This window comes from Nomascus leucogenys, chromosome 5 (assembly GCF_006542625.1).
Source record: "Nomascus leucogenys isolate Asia chromosome 5, Asia_NLE_v1, whole genome shotgun sequence".
NCBI lineage: Eukaryota > Metazoa > Chordata > Mammalia > Primates > Hylobatidae > Nomascus > Nomascus leucogenys.
In genome coordinates, this window is record NC_044385.1 from 116,727,371 (window position 1) to 116,738,538 (window position 11,168).

The 11,168-nt window shown below is 41.9% G+C and overlaps 1 long non-coding RNA gene across 1 annotated transcript; it reads left to right on the forward strand.

Annotated features, from left to right (window-relative positions):
• The first annotated feature begins 3,789 nt into the window (after nucleotides 1-3,789).
• On the forward strand, nucleotides 3,790-10,596 carry LOC115835113. Its single transcript, XR_004030034.1, has 4 exons — nucleotides 3,790-3,929; nucleotides 5,681-5,753; nucleotides 6,135-6,205; nucleotides 9,961-10,596. It is a non-coding gene; the product is annotated as an uncharacterized LOC115835113 (long non-coding RNA).
• The last annotated feature ends 572 nt before the right edge of the window (nucleotides 10,597-11,168 follow it).

The following is an 11,168-nucleotide window of genomic DNA, read 5'->3' on the forward strand; positions in this document are numbered from 1 at the left end:
ATTCTTCTAGTGAAAACAAATGAAAAACTAGTGAAACACTTTACCACGATGTACCATAACAATATATTGCCTTTAAATGTTTAAGTTCAAAATGTATTAGTTTTATAAAAGCCATACCACTTTACATATACTGATAGACAACAATGCATAGCAAACTTCCTTAAGGGTAGAGACTGTATCCTCTTTATTGTGACAAATAATACCTATTCTGTCTATTTTTCTTAATTAAATAATAATTATCCCCATCTGGTTCTACAGAGTACCACAGTAACAATTTCAAAGATATAAAAAGAGAGTAATTTTTTCAAATTGCTTCTTTATTCAAAACCACACACGTTCATTTTTCCCTCTATAATTTATAATTTCTTAATTCCAAAACCTTAAGTCTATCAGGTTAAATGATTATGGTCTTTGCGTTCACTATAAATTTATTGTCATTAGCACCTTGGAATGCCATTTGTAGTGAATAATTCATATATTCATGTTATGCAGGATTATCTACTACCATAAACAAAATGTAGATGTTCTAAATTCTAAATTAAGGACATAAAATAACCTGCCATCAGAAGAATAATTGGATTAGACATTGGAACAAGTAAAAAAAAAAATGGTTGAAGACATGAAATCTTCAGCTTATTTGTGAAAGATCTGTGGTAATCAATAATATTCTGGAGTTTCTGAACTTTTCGTGGACATGGGTTCTGTCTTATCTCTCCTAATATCTTTGACCATTGCAAGCATAGCAGACACATAATACATAATTGCTAAAGTGGACGGAATAGTTTCAATGGAAAACATAATTAATATGGGAGGACTAGACTGTGTCTTTTCAGATATTTATAGATATATATTGTAAAAAATCCCAAATTTCATCATTGAATGTGTGTCATTGATTACTGTTTGCTACATTACAAAAGAGTCCAAAATGTTCTGGGTTTATAACCAGTTCACTTTCTGAACTCAAAGTGGTGTTTAAATTTGTATTCCTTTTCTGTAAAATACAAATGCTGTGGGAAAATAATACATAGTTATAGGCATCTATGTTAAAAATGCCAATTCACAAAAATATGAAATATACTTAATTGCTTAGCAAATTTTTAGACCCTCTGAATTACTATTTAAATTATATATAAATATAGGTTTAAAATAACACTAGAAGTTGTCTTTAACTTAGAGTCTTGCATCATTCCTATGTTTTCACATCTATAATGTGAATGTGATTATTGTTTTATTAGTTTCTTAAACCCTATAATTATGCTAAAACATAACATTTTAACTGAATTTATCTTTCAAAAATTCAACACATTTAACTCAGTTGATACTGACATAGTTAAACAATAAAAGGTAGGAAATAAAATCCTCAGTATTATTTACAAGGTCAATACCTTTTCAGATCTTCTTAATTTATAACATCTATAAGACCGAAACACATGGGTAAAAAGTAAATAATACAGATATTTTCTATTACTTTCTATATATCATGTAAACTGAGGGCTATATAGAACTGCTCTGACGTTGAACTGAGCTTTTCATTTTATCTAAAACGTTCTGAATGTTCTGGATTGTGTAAAACAGTACTGTGTTTTAGCTGACTTGAGAAGGCTGTGTGTCTCACTTTGGCATTTCAGATTGCTTTATTTTTACATTCCTTGGTTGCAGAAGGCATTTGTTAGCAGTTCACATATTTTTGTGATCTTCAAAATCATAACCACAAAAATCTTCCCTTTAGTTATCAAGTACACCCAAGTGTGGCCCCTAAAATCGGGGAAGATAGGTTTCTCACTACTAGTGACTTCCAAAAAACATCAAGTTGGCTAAGCTTCACATTCATTTGGGATTAAAAAGTTTTCAATTATTCTAATTATACTTAAGATAATTTATTAATTTTGAAAGGAAGTATGAGCGAAACCCTTAAAAACAAAATGCAACCTACTAATTCTGAAACTTTCTGGAATTTCCAAGTCAGTAGGTTTAAGTGAATTTGCGTCTTCCAAAATCCTGATTACCATAAAAAATGTGTATACATTAAGAATTATTCCTTATACTGTAGTCACAGAAAATAGTTGCTTGTATGTCAGATTTCCACAAAAATATTGTTAGATACCTAAAAACAGCTTTTTAAAGCTAGTAGTATTTCAATGTTGACTTTAATTGGAAGGAAACTATGAGATGAATAACTCCTGCTAAAAAACCTGTATATAGGTGGGATTTCCCATGATTCAGAGAGTGTGATGAACAATCTTACTCACAACATCCCCCTGCCTCAACCATGCTAATTTAAAACAGAAGATAAAGTTTTAAAGAAAAAGGCATTGACATATTAGTCAATGCCGACCAAAAGTAACATAAAATTAGACTTGTAATAAAATTAGCAGTGTTTTCCTCTTTGAAAGGTTCATAAATGACTGTATTACAGAAATATTAGATATTGTAAAATTTCAGATTTGGCCATTTATTTTGATTTACAAAGCAAGGAATGTCTAGAAACTAGACCCCTAATAAAAAAAAGAGTAGCAAAAGCAAAACTTTAAACCACTATTTTTTATGTCATCACTAGTTTGACAATTGGATTTAAGCAAAGCATGATAAAATGAGTCAAAAAGACAGTAAATGACAATACTGTCAAGGTTTGAATGTCAAGAATTTTAACACTGGGGCATTAAAGACATCCTCTGGTAATGTGTGTTTTACAGTTGACTTGTACAACCACGAACTAGTGGTACATCTGCTTTGCAGTAGCTACTTACTAGATTTAAACCAATTTAAAATTGCTGTATTTCTCGTAAATGTTATGAATCCTCAGTTTTAACAATTATGTTTCTGAGAATTCCGGAATTTCCTGAACCACAATGTGAAGAAGGAGGTGCTCCTGATTGGGCTTCTTTTCTCAGCTTTGTGGTTGTTTATGAGGTTCTTTCCGAGCTATGCTATTTCTACTGGAGAACCCAGAGTTCTTACTAAATGCAGCTGGGCATGAGAGAGGAGGCTCAGGTACTGCAGCTGTGAAACCTCTGCTCGGGCATGCGTTTTGGTTTACACGCGGCCAGGTTAAGGAAACACATTGCCACGATGTGTGCATTCACAAGAGTGTCGGGTGTAATGTATTTATTTCTGGGTCTCAAACGATCTTTGCAGCGAGTAATTCTGTTTCGATGTTAAAGTCACTGGATTTTACTTCTCTGGTTCCGGCTGGCATGGAGCAGGCCCCTAATTACCTCGAAAACCCACCAAGGGCCGGTAAAGTAATAAACTGTGATCGCATCGCGTACACGTCGAGTCCCAGGGAGAGCAGGGCTCCCAGGAAGCCCCGGGAAGCGTGCGCTTCCAGGAGGGTGTGCGGCGCGCGGGGGTCTGCACGCGCGCAGAGCTTGTTAACGGAGGGCGTGCCGGAGGCGTGGCGCGAGGTGTTCGGGCGAGGCGCTCCGCGAGGCGGGCGGCGGTGGGCGGGCCACGGGGGAGCGCGGCCCGAGGAAGGCTGCGCGGCGCCGCCAGCGGCTCCCGGCTCCCGCTCTCCCGGCCGCCAAGAACGAGCCGCCGTGGGCGGGGCCTGCGGTGATTGGCGGGCGGGCGGGGAGGTCGGAAGTACTTTGTTTTTTATGCTAATGAGGGAGTGGGGCTTGTCCGTATTTACGTTGAGGCGGGAGCCGCCGCCCTTCATTCACCCACATGGTCCTTCGAGGTGCCGCTGCCGCCGCCCGACCTGCGCCTTCGCGCCACTTCGCGCCCTCGGGCGAGGCCGAGGGGGTGGGGACGACCCCCGCAGCGCCGCCGCGGCTTGCGCCCCTCCGCGAAGCTCTCCTCGCGGGGCGGGCCGGCCGGCCGCACCCCCGGCCTGGGGCCTCCGGTCGTAGTAAAGCGCAGGCGGGCGGGGAGGCGGGAGCAGGAGCCCGCGGCCAGCCAGGCGAAGATGGTGGCGGCTACTCCTCCTGGTGAGTCTGCCCGCCCCTCCGGCGACGGAGGGAAACCTGTTGTGTGCGGCCCGGGTCTGGCGGGCGGGGCGGAGCGGCCCGGGGCGGACTGGCCCGGGGCAGCGTGGCGGCGGCGGCGTGGCCGGGGCGGGTCTCGGGCCGTTGGCCGCCTCGGCGTGTGGCAGCCGCATCTGGCTGCCCCCTCGCTCGCCCGCGGGCCGGCGGAGGGCAGGGCAGGGCCGGGCCGGGGCGGGAGGGTGGGAGGGGGCGGCGTGCGCGTGGCGGCCGCGCCCGGGACCCGCGCGGACCCTGCCTGGGCCGACCCGAAGGCGGGTGGGCGGACGGCGAACACAATGGCCCCTGGGGGAGAGGACGTGCGAGGCCCGTGCCTTCTCCAGGGCCCAGGGCGCTCGCGGGGCGTGGGGTCTCTCGGTAGGAAAGTTTCTCCCGAGGGCGAGAGTTAAAGCGCCTCCAGAACAAAGCGGCGGCGGCGGCGGCACATGGGGCAGGCCGCGGGCCGGGAGGGGGCGCGCCCACGAGGTACCTGCGCGCCAGCGGGCGGCGTGGCGTGGGCGGGAGCCCGCGGTTCCCCAAACTTTGTACGCGCGAGGGTGGGCGGAGGGGCGCCGAGATCGGCGCGGCCTGGGCGCCACCCCCGATCCGCGTGGGCTTTGTTAGCCCGCGTGGGCAGCCTTGGGGCGGGGCCCGCAACTTCCCCGCCGTGGCCCTCGGAGGAGGCCGGAGTCGGCCTCCGCTGCGGCGTGGAGCCGCCTGCGCCCGGCCGCTCGCTGGGAGTGTGGCGCGGGAGGGCCAGCCCGGCTCGGCGGGAGAGGCGTCCCCGCCGCCATGTTCCTGCGGGGCGGGCTGCACGGGGGTGAGGGCGGGGGACATGGCGGCGACTGCGCGCCGCCGCCGATTGTTCCCGGCTTAGGCCTCGGGCCGCGTGCGACGGGCACCGCGGCCGCGGAGCCCCCGCCCCTCTGGGCCGGGCTCGGGGGGGCTGGGGGACACAAAGGAGGGGCGGCGCGCCCGCGTCCCCGCCGCACTCGGGCCTGGGCGCCGCCGGTCGCCGCGCGGCTGCCGCCGGGAAACGGGTTGGGGGGGTTGCCGCGTCCGGCGGGGCCTGACTCTGACCCGCCGCCCCCTGGCGGCTACGCGGAGAATCGCAGGGCCGCGCTCCCATTTGTGCGACATGTGCTGCCGGCCCGGGCTCCATGAGCGTGGCGGGCACTTTGCAGTCTCGGGTGTTCCTGCCCGGTCTTCTGTTCCTAAACTGCAGCAAAGGGAAAACGAACTGAAAAAGGCAGGCTCGTCGTTGCAGTATCACCAAAAGAGAAAATTAACGGCATGCCATCAGGACCACAGCAGTTGGAGAAACAACTCTTTATCCCGGCTTGCAGCCACGAGGTCTTGATTGGGGGAGGGGTGGTGAAGAATAGTCTGTGGGCTGCTTTTTTTTTTCCCTTTTACTGGAGCTGTACAGTGGAGTCGGTGATTGCTGCTGATCATAATCAAGTATTTTAGGAGCTTATTTAGACATGTGTCTGATAGCTAAGGATTTTTCAACTTTATTCTCTTACGCATTTTTCAACTATACATTATTGGGCTTTTAAATCCTGCTCGTATTGCTCGACTCTTACTCTCAGTTTTGCAAATGGATGGAATTAATTGCTGTTAGGAGGTTGGAAAATAGCAAATATAGATTTGGACGGTGGTAGTAATTTTGAGCAAATAATGTTTTATCTTTTCTTCCTTATTTTTCCCTAGTCCAGTCGTACACGTGGACCTAACTGCACCAGTAGCTTTTCTGAGGATACTTGCTGAAAAGGAAGTTTTCTGGAATGGGTAAGTGTATTCTGATTTTCTTGAGCTTTTCTTAAAAACAAATTTCTCTTGCTATTAAAGTTGAATAAATAGGATTGGTTTCTTAGAGAGTAAAAGTAGGTGTTTCTTTAGACAATTTACCTTTTCTAAAAAATTAACTCGTTAAGTACGGATTTGCTAATTTTAAGGTAGTAAAATTACAGTGTAAATATTCCTGTACATCTTTGGAAACTGGCTTATGCGGTTTACGAAATATAGTTTTAGACCCTCTTTTAAGTTGGGTGATAAAGTAAATGTAACCTGGGATGATAGATTTAAACAGGATATTTAAGTTCTGCTACAGTTGACTGATAACACTTGAAATGTAGTCTGAACAGTAATTTTGTTAATCATTTCATCAAGTATTTGCTAAGTGGAAGCCAGAAGAGGAGGAAAATGTTTTGCCACGTGGATGTGAAGATTTCCTCTAAAAGGTACACATGGACTAAATTGCCCTTAAAATGTTCCAAAATTAGTTCTCATTTATTTGCGGTCTCATTTTGTTTTGTTTGTTTTTTTTTCTCTATGTATCAATCCATTTGGGAGAGGCCAGCCATTGGAAGAGCCACCACTTCCAGTGCTAGTTGGATGGTTGGTTATGATTGCCTTCTGTAAAGAATTCTTAAGGCATAAATACGTGTCTAAATGGACTTCATATCTTTGAGATAATTAAACTAATTTTCTCTTCCCCATTAGGGATTATGCTGAATTTGTATGGTTTATAGTTGTTAGAGTTTGAGGTGTTAATTCTAATTATCTATTTCAAATTTAGCAGGAAAAAAGAGAACATCACCTTGTAAAACTGAAGATTGTGACCAGTCAGAATAATGTCAAAGTGCTTACAGTGCAGGTAGTGATATGTGCATCTACTGCAGTGAAGGCACTTGTAGCATTATGGTGACAGCTGCCTCGGGAAGCCAAGTTGGGCTTTAAAGTGCAGGGCCTGCTGATGTTGAGTGCTTTTTGTTCTAAGGTGCATCTAGTGCAGATAGTGAAGTAGATTAGCATCTACTGCCCTAAGTGCTCCTTCTGGCATAAGAAGTTATGTATTCATCCAATAATTCAAGCCAAGCAAGTATATAGGTGTTTTAATACTTTTTGTTTGCAGTCCTCTGTTAGTTTTGCATAGTTGCACTACAAGAAGAATGTAGTTGTGCAAATCTATGCAAAACTGATGGTGGCCTGCTATTTCCTTCAAATGAATGATTTTTACTAATTTTGTGTACTTTTATTGTGTCGATGTAGAATCTGCCTGGTGTATCTGATGTGACAGCTTCTGTAGCACTAAAGTGCTTATAGTGCAGGTAGTGTTTAGTTATCTACTGCATTATGAGCACTTAAAGTACTGCTAGCTGTAGAACTCCAGCTTCGGCCTGTCGCCCAATCAAACTGTCCTGTTACTGAACACTGTTCTATGGTTAGTTTTGCAGGTTTGCATCCAGCTGTGTGATATTCTGCTGTGCAAATCCATGCAAAACTGACTGTGGTAGTGAAAAGTCTGTAGAAAAGTAAGGGAAACTCAAACCCCTTTCTACACAGGTTGGGATCGGTTGCAATGCTGTGTTTCTGTATGGTATTGCACTTGTCCCGGCCTGTTGAGTTTGGTGGGGATTGTGACCAGAAGATTTTGAAAATTAAATATTACTGAAGATTTCGACTTCCACTGTTAAATGTACAAGATATATGAAATATTTAAGAAAATGTGTAACTTTTTGTTTAAATACGTCTTGTTTTCATTCAAAAACATTTCACTTTTGGGGCTGCATGTCAGATTTGGCAGTATAAATTCTGGCTATATTTTTTGGTGTTAGATTTATTTGGCTGTTAAGTATTGCGATGTGACCAAACATACTGTATACCTGATGATCATCTGTAAAGTTAGAATACACCTTTTTGCTTTCTTTGAAGTTAGTGTTATTCCAGGATATTTTACTTAATCTGAAAGTTAATTTATGTTGCTCATATATTACTCAAGTATTTAAAGAGAATGCCGCTCTGTTTAAAGCAATGTGTAAAGATCGGTTTTTTTAAAGCATGGAATTTAGGGTGGGGGTACAATTTGTTTCTATTAAGCAAGTACTAGTTTACCAATACATGAGTAACCGAAGTGTAACTGTTAAATGCTTGTATACTAGTTTTTCTTTCTGATTGTCAGTGATTTATAAGCTATAAATGACCAAGGTCCTCAGACTGCTTTTAGCATCTGCAACTTAAAAAAATGGGAGTTACAAAAAGAACAAATGCTAAATAGAGTAACTGTTAAATGTATGTGTACACTCTTCCCAAATGCCAAGAGTGCAGCGGTGGGGTGAGATTCAGATATTTATTTCTAAGTCTGTAGTTAACATTTACGTTCCCTACTCCCTACGTAAGCCAGACTTCGGCAACAGTGATAGTTGATTCCAGGCTTATTTGACTTAAAGTCACTGAAGTGGAAACTAAGAAGCTGCAGTTAGTGTTTCATCCAACATTTCTGCCTTCTCTCTTTTCTTCGTGTGTTTTTGTCTCTAGTCTATGTGTGTATGTGTAGAAAAATGTGAGATACCTGAATAATAGATTTAAAAGGACCACATGGTAAAATTGGACCCAAGCCGAAGTACAGGCAAACTTGACGTTTGAAAAATAAGTTTTGAGAAATGTCATTGTATTTTGGAGTAAAAGAGATATCTTAGTAATAAGAAATAAACTTTCGTAACACTGGGTTAGACCACTCAATAAATCTAGAAATCAGCTTTTAAAAATATTGTGTGAAGTCTAACAAGAGTTTTCACCTCTAATGTGTTCTTTAAGAAATTAAAGGAACTTAATCGTGGATTCCTGAATAGAAAGGTAAGAATTCCATCATTCTGGAGTTGATGAAAAGATACATTTTCAGGATGTGAAATGAACAGTGATTTATAAAATGGAAATCAAATTGTACATTAGTAGAGTTCTTAAGCTTTTTGAATTGAAGGAGACCTAATAATTGTGCCTTTCTGGTTATTTAGTGACAAACATGGCTTTAAAACTATGCTTAAAAAGTTCTGGCCGGACGCAGTGGCTCACAGCTATAATCCTAGCACTTGGGGAGGCTGAGGCAGACGGATTACTTGAGGTCAGGGGTTCGAGACCATCCTGGCCGACACGGTGAAACACCATCTCTCCTAAAAATATAAAAAATTAGCCAGGTGCAGTGGCGTGCGCCTGTAATCCCAGCTACTCTGGAGGCTGAGGCAGGAGAATCACCTGAACCTGGGAGGCGGAGGTTTCAGTGAGCTGAGATCCTGCCACTGCACTCCAGCCTGGGCGCAAGACCAAGACTTCAATGCAAAAAAAAAAAAAAAAAAGTTTTATAATACAGCATGGTCTGGTAGTTCGCAAAATGGTGTGCTGTGGTCATAAGTGAGGAAAGTATTTTGTTTTACATTTGGCAGACTATACCATTTTATTAAAGCTTTTGGGGAGATATACTAGCAATTTTTTAAAAAATGGAGCAGTGTGATAGGAAGCCTGCTGGATGATTCCTTAAATACTCTAAAATATAAGTCAAATATGTTTTAATAACAAAGACTTAAATGGTTTTTCTCCCTAGAGACTGAAACTAGTATTCATTGTGTTCAGGACTTAATTGGGCTTGAACTGAGATTTAAATATAATAAACAAGTTAATAAATGTGTATGTTTTGTTGTGGGTTTGGTAGTGATCTGTGGTTCTATAGGGCTTAATAGGAATTGCTTTTGATTTGTTTCTGGCTTTAGAATGTGAGGGAAATTTTACATTTCTTGGTTCTATTAAGATTTTCTTAGGCATGATAACATGCCAACAAAAAGCCATGTAAGTATTGTATAAAAAGATTCGCATTATTAATTTAGTCATTTTGAAATTCAGATGAGTGAACAAGTTGATAATGGCCTCATCTCTGACCTGAGAAAAAACAGCTTTGACCCTTGTTCTTAAAATGCTTTAACCTTGAAGTTGTTTGAGACTGAAGAGGTCATGTTGCTTTAGGTTTAATAAATAGCCTTGACTATTTGGAGGGGAAAAAAATGGGTCAACATTTTTTTTTTTTTTTTTGGCGTTTGCATGTACAACTTTCTATTTTTAGCCTATATTTGGAAAGAAAGCACTTAACATTTTAGGAATTCTTTTTAAAGCTGCTTGCAAAGTATTGGTGATTTTACTGAAAACTTTTGAGATCCTCATTTTACAGGCAAACCTGTCTAACTACAAGCCAGACTTGGGTTTTCTCCTGTAGTTTGAAGACACACTGACTCCTGACAAAATGTAACCTGCAACTTCCTGGAGAACAACTCAGTGTCACATTAAAGTTTATTATGTATTTAATGATACACTGTTTAATTGACAGTTCTGCATAGTTTGTCTAGCTTTAGAGAATTAAGAGCCTCTCAACTGAGCAGTAAAGGTAAGGAGAGCTCAATCTACACAGAGCCAGTTTTTGGTGTTTGATGGAAATAAGATCATCATGCCCACTTGAGACTTCAGATTATTCTTTAGCTTAGTGGTTGTATGAGTTACATTCTTACTAAAGTCGAAATTAATATAGTTTTCTGCCTTGAGAAATTTCATATGTGGTATTAAAGGGTCATTAGGAAAACGCACATGTTCCGTGAATTTTTAAGACCCATAGAAAAGTTATTGAAGAATGCTTGATTTTCTTTATCCAGTAATGTAAACACAGAGACAACATTGAGATGTGCCTAGTTCTGTATTTACAGTTTGGTCTGGCTGTTTGAGTTCTAGTGCATTTAATGTTAATAAAATACTGCATTTTAAAGCTGTTAAGAAATTGTCCAGAACGAGCATATTGAAATAAAAACTTCAAGGTTATTATCGCAGTTTTTATGGCTTTTTTGTTTTGTCACTACAGATGGTCTAAAGGTTGTTACTTATTAATTAATTGGGGAAGTGGAGACAAGGACCAAAGTTTATCTGGATTCTCTTATTTAACCTTCATTACCTGTGAAATATGTATTTGTATTCTTACTTTACATATGAGATCAGAAGTTCATTTTCAAGCAGAATGGAAATGTGGTAAATGGACTCTGAATTAAAATATGTCAGTGTTTTAAAAGGTTATCCTCTGCCTAGTATTTTTATGGAATCTGACAAGTTCTCAGATCACACTTGAGTTTCCTTAAATCTTGATAAGTCTGAAGCATCTTCATTTTGTTTATATTATACACGTTAATAAGGTGGGAGTTCTTTTGTTTTTTGTGTTTTTTGGCCAATTGATAACATGAAAGTTTAAGGGAGGAGGCCAAAGTATATAAAAAGTCTTAAACTCCTGTTTCTAATAAATGTCCAGTACTTGTTGGCTTCTGGGTTGAGTGTTTATTAATGGGTCTGTACTAACTCTAAAACATTAAATAAGAATGCTATGTTCTGACCAGCCCTCAA